A 5,712-nucleotide genomic window follows, 5' to 3' on the forward strand; every position below is an offset into this window, starting at 1 on the left:
CTTAAAAAGGCAGAACTCTGAAGTGGATGGCTCTTTCTAGCTCTCTGTCACCCCAGCCTGAGCCCGATGGCATTTGCTTTTATTGCTTATTGCCTATGGTCAGGAGGCGGCTGCTGTACCTCCTGGTGTCACATTTGCATTCCAGACAGAAAGCAGACAAAGAAAGGGCAAAGGAGCAAAGAGTGAGAGCAAAAGGGCATAGCCACCTAGTTTGTGCCCTTTTGTTCAGAAAGCTTTCCTGGAAGACTGCCCAGTGCACTTCCCGTTTTAACCTGCTGCCGGGGAGACTGGGAGAAGTGTGCCTGGATGGGGTTAACCAGCCAACCAAGGTGTCGGAGCCTTCTGAAAAAAATTACAAAAGATAAAACCAGGGAGTTGCTTTCCTTAAACAGAAAACTTTACCCTATATCTGAAAAAAAATCAAACTTTTAAAAAGTTTTTGATAATTGTAGATTCACATGCCGTTGTAAGAAACAAAACAGAGAGATTCCTGAATGCTTTAACCTGTCAGCCTGCAATCCCCCCGCCCCCCTCCCCTGCCCCTCCAACGAAAGACAACATCTTGTAGAGCAATAATACAAGATCACAACTGGGATATTGATATGGATACAGTCAAAATACAGAACATTTCCATCAAACTAGGATCCTTCATGTTGTCTTTGTATAGCTACACCCAATTCTTTCCTGCCCTTTGCCTCTTTTTTCATTTGTGGCAGCCATTAATCTGTTCCCCAGCTCTTTAATTTTGTCATTTCAAGAATCCTAGGTTATAAAAGCATAGTATGCAAATTGTCCCCTCCACTGGGAGGTTGTCTGGGAATTTGACAGGTAGGGTGGGGGGGATGGAGGGGAGGGGAAAAGGGTGGGGGGACGCGTCAGGGCTAGTTGGGGGAAGGGAGTAAAGACTCTACCAGTGCACGAATTTTGTGCACTGGGCCTCTAGTGTTATATAAATGGAATGATACAGTATGTAACTTTTTGGAATTGGCTTTCCCCCTCCATCCACATAATTCTCTGGAGATTTATGAAGGTTGTTGTTTGTACAATACCATAGTTCACTTCTTGTTGCTGAATGGTATTTCACAGTATGGATGTAATACAGTTTGTTTAATCATTCATCCATTGAAAGATACTGGGATATTTTATCTACAACAAATAAAGCTGCTGCTATAAACATTTGTGTACAGGTTCTTAGGTTAACATAAGTTTTCATTTCATTAGGATACCTGGCTAGGAGTATAATGGCTAGATTGTATGGTAATTGTATTTTTAGTTTTTAAAGAAACTGTCAAATTGTAAAATGGCTTTACCATTTTACCTAACCTCCAGCAGTGTATAGGCAATCCAGTTTCTTGGCATTCTTGCCAGCATGTGGTGTTACCACTACTTTTTATGTTAGCCATGCTGATAGATAGGTAGTGATAGCTCATTGTGCTTTTAATCTGCTTACCCCTACTGGCTAATGACATTAAACATCTTCCTATCTGCTACTGGATATCCTCTTCAGTGCAATGTCTGTCCATGTTGTTTGCCCATTTTCTAATTAGTTTTTTTTTTTTTTTTCATGTTTAAGTTTGGAGAGTTCTTTGTGTATTTAAGATACTAGTCCTGCCCCGGCATCATGGGTTGTGGGGTCAATGCCCAGTGCGGGGTGTGCAGCAGGCAGCCAATCAATGATTCTCTCTTATCACTGACGTTTCTATCCCTCTCTCCCTCTCCCTGTCTCTCTGAAATCAATAAAAAATATATTTTAAAAAAAGAGATACTAGTCCTTTGGTAGTTACTGTTTGCACATATTTTCTCCCATTCAGTAGCTTGTCTTTTTATCTTCTTAACAGTGTCTTTCAACAGCGCAAATCTTTAAATCTTGATCATTTAAAATCAACTTACCAAATTTTCCTTTTGTGGATAATGCTTTTGGAGTCAAAAATAAAAACGATTCTTTCCTTAGTCTTGGATCAGAGATTTTTCTCCCGAATTTTTGGAAAAGTTTCATAGTTTTACATTTTATCTTAAATCTGTGATGCATTTTGAGTTAATTTAAAAATATATATTTTATTGATTTTTTACAGAGAGGAAGAGAGAGGGATAGAGAGTTAGAAACATCCATGAGAATCATCCACCAGCTGCCTCTTGCACCCCCTACTGGGGATGTGCCCACAACCAAGGCATGCCCTTGACCAGAATTGAACCCCGGGACCCTTCAGTCCACAGGCTAACACTATCCACTGAGCCAAACCGGTTTCGGCTTGAGTTAATTTTTATAGGAAGTGTCAGACTTAAGCTGAGGAGGTTTATTTTTTTTGCTTGTGGATGGACATCGACTTGCTCCAGCACCATTTATTGAAAGGGCCATTTCCTCCATTGATTTTTTCTTGGTTTAGATCTGTCAGTAACTTCCTCAGAGGGTGCAAGTGAAAAGATCTTTATTCTACACTCACACTTTATTGATAGTTTGGCCTAAAATAGAATTCAAGGTTGAAATATTTTTTCTTCAGAATTTTCAAACTATTTCTTTTTTTTTTTTTAATATATTTTTTATTGATTTCAGAGAGAAAGGGAGAAGGAGAGATAGAAACATCAACAATGAGAGAGAATCATTGATTGGCTGCCTCCTGCACGCCCCCTACTGGGGATCAAGCCCACAGCCTGGGCATGTGCCCTTAACCAGAATTGAACTTGCGACCCTTCAGTCCACAGGATGATGTTCTATCCACTGAGCAAAACCAGCTAGTGCTCAAACTATTTCTTTATTGCTTTCTTGTTTCTGGTGTTGCTATTGGGAAGGTTGACGCTGTTCTGATAGTAATCCTCTGTATATGACCTATTTTATTCTCCCCAGAAGCCTCCTGGATCTTTCTCTCATCACCAGCATCCAGAACCTCAGCATAACGATCTAAAGATAGGTGGGTGCCTATTTTTCCCCATTTTGATGAGAATATGGTGGACCCTTTCCATCTGTGAATTTCATGTCCTTTTAGTCTGGGAAATATTTCTTCAATATTACTACCTTTCATAATTAATTGAAAGATTACAGTTTAACTAACTGAAAGGTACCCTAAAGCAGCGTTTTTCAACTGCTGTTCCGCAGCACACTAGTGTGCCGCGAGATGTTGCCTGGTGTGCCGTAGGTGCAGACAAGACAAGAATTTTATAATTTTTCACTATTTTGTTTACTTAATATTTCATAATAAAGTAATTATAAAATACTTTCTTTGTGTTTATTTGATTCCTATTTAAGAGAATTACTTTATATATAGTCAATATAGGCACAGAGTTAAATTTTTTAACATTTTCTAATGGTGGTGTGCCTCGTGATTTTTTTCATGAAACAAGTGTGTCTTTGCCCAAAAAAGGTTGAAAAACACTGCCCTAAAGTACGTCAGCTCCATACCCAGACATTTTAGAAAGTACTTTTTTTCTGATATCCAAACTTGCTTACTTGGGAAATAACCACTGAGTGGTTTTAAGCTGTCCTTCCTTCCTCAGACTCATAAGCAGAAAATGGAACTAAGGGTTGATGGGAAAAAAATAGTTTCTTAAAAAAAAAAAAAAAAAAAAAAGCCTGTGGATAAGAATAGACGGCCTGAGTCTCAGAAGGACAGGCAGCCTGATACAGTGTTGAGGGCCTGGGTACGGAGTTACACAAACCATAGTTCAGGTCCTGGTCCTGCCACTCACTCACTGCAGAACTCTCAGCAAAGTACCCAGTCTTTGGAATATCAGCTCCCCTATAAAATGTCAGCTCCATGCGGGCAGGGACCGAGTCTGTGTTGTTCACCGTCGGATAGCCAGCGCCTAACAAGCCTGGCACTGTGGCTCTTGGTGCCACATCAAATAGGGTATTGAAGGAGTATGTTGAGGAAGAAACAAAGAGCTGCCTTTGACATTCAGAGGCTGGCCTGGACTCACGGGTAGACCATGTCATTCTCCTGGTAGGCATAAAAGATGTCACAGAATACCAACCTCAGACAAGGTTACGCCGAGACCATGATAAAACGAGACAAAGCAAAGCCACTGCATCATTTTGTGTGAGCATAAATAAATACAAGGCCACTGTGCTACCCACACAATGCCAGACACTCACCTCCTCTTTTGGCCAAAAGCAGTGACTGCTACTTCGTTACCAATTGCAGCTTTATCCTTTAGCCCCTCTTTCTAAGATTTACTGATATTTCCAATAATAGAATCATCCCTGCTTTCTGACTACATCTAATCTACAGCAAATTCTTGCTTTCTTAGACTCTCTTGGAGAATCTAAAACATAATACATTTCTTTCTACCACCCTCTTACTAAAACACTCCAGGATTACGCATGGTCTGTTTGCACTATGTAACAAACACTGTCGCTTGTGAGGTTTTATTCAGTGGATAACTAATTTGCCAAGATACACTGAGGCTGTGTTTTGTGCCAGGCATGGTGTCAGGTTCAATGAATACCAAAAGGAACAAGACCCAGCCTGCTCTCCAGTGTGAGTCTGTGGAACATGCAGAATAGAACATGTATGATCCAGCTTAATGTTGCTAGCACTACTGTAGAGGCATATGCCACCTATCAAGATGTCATACAACCATATGTAAAGGGGGGGGGGGAGCATCTATTTTTAGATCTATAATCTCCAGAACTGAAAGATAATAAAGTTGTATTGTTTTAAGCCACAAAATTTGTGATATTTGTTATGGCAGCAATATTAAATGTACATAGAATGCTCGAGCTTAATCTTTTAAGGTGGAATGTCCCAGGCATAAACAAAGGTAGACTAGTTCTTGTGAGGACCTTCTAGTGGTCTGCGTGCTTAGAAATGTGACAGGATTTGTCAGGGTCAGATCCTGAAAAGTCTTTCTTTGCAGAAAACTGGAAATAATTCAGGAGGTGATCAGAGACCTCTGAAGGATTAACAGCAGGTGACAAAATCAGATTTGCATTTTAAATGGCTGCCTTAGAAGGATGGATTGTAATCTGGAAAAAACACAGTGAATTGGAGACTACTTAAGTACCCTGGACAAGAAATGACGGAGAGACCTTCTTTGATCACCTGCTGTAAGATGATCTTGCTTTTTCCTTGAAAGTTGGGTGAGAACACTTGGAAAAAATACAAATATTTGTGCTCTTCAGATATTTGGAATTCTGCCATGAGAAAGAGTGGGTAGACATGGTCTGTTCTGCTCTATGCTCAAGGTATAAAGTTATAAGGAAACATTAAGTGCACTATTAGGAAGTACATTCTAATAATTAAAATGGCCTAAAAACAGCATAGACTTCTTCTCAAATAATTATACCTTACATTTTTCCTTTCATCTGTTCCACAAATATCCATTTGAGCATTTAGGATGAGGCAGGCATTAATTAGGTGGTGAACACAGTAACAAAGGCACTGCCCTTCATGGAGTTTAATTTCTTTGTGTAAACTGACACTGTTTACAGATAGTTTTTACATAATCATTTCACCAAGAAGCAAGCTCCCAATCCGGATATCTGAAAAGTGGGCGAGGTTGGGGTGACGTTAAGTGGGGCCCAAGAAAATCGGTAAGGATGACACCCCAATAAGAAAGTTGGAAAGTATTAGTACATCTAAGTCTCAAGCCTCTTTGGACAGTGCAACGCAGCCTTTCCTCCAGGATTCTTGCAGCTGCCCCGCCGCTCGCCCCGGCCCCGCCGCTCGCCTGGGCCCGCCCCTTTCCCCGCCCACACCGGCCCTTTAACTCCCAACT

The sequence above is a fragment of the Pipistrellus kuhlii genome, unplaced genomic scaffold, assembly GCF_014108245.1.
Source record: "Pipistrellus kuhlii isolate mPipKuh1 unplaced genomic scaffold, mPipKuh1.p scaffold_m20_p_2, whole genome shotgun sequence".
In the NCBI taxonomy this organism is placed as follows: domain Eukaryota; kingdom Metazoa; phylum Chordata; class Mammalia; order Chiroptera; family Vespertilionidae; genus Pipistrellus; species Pipistrellus kuhlii.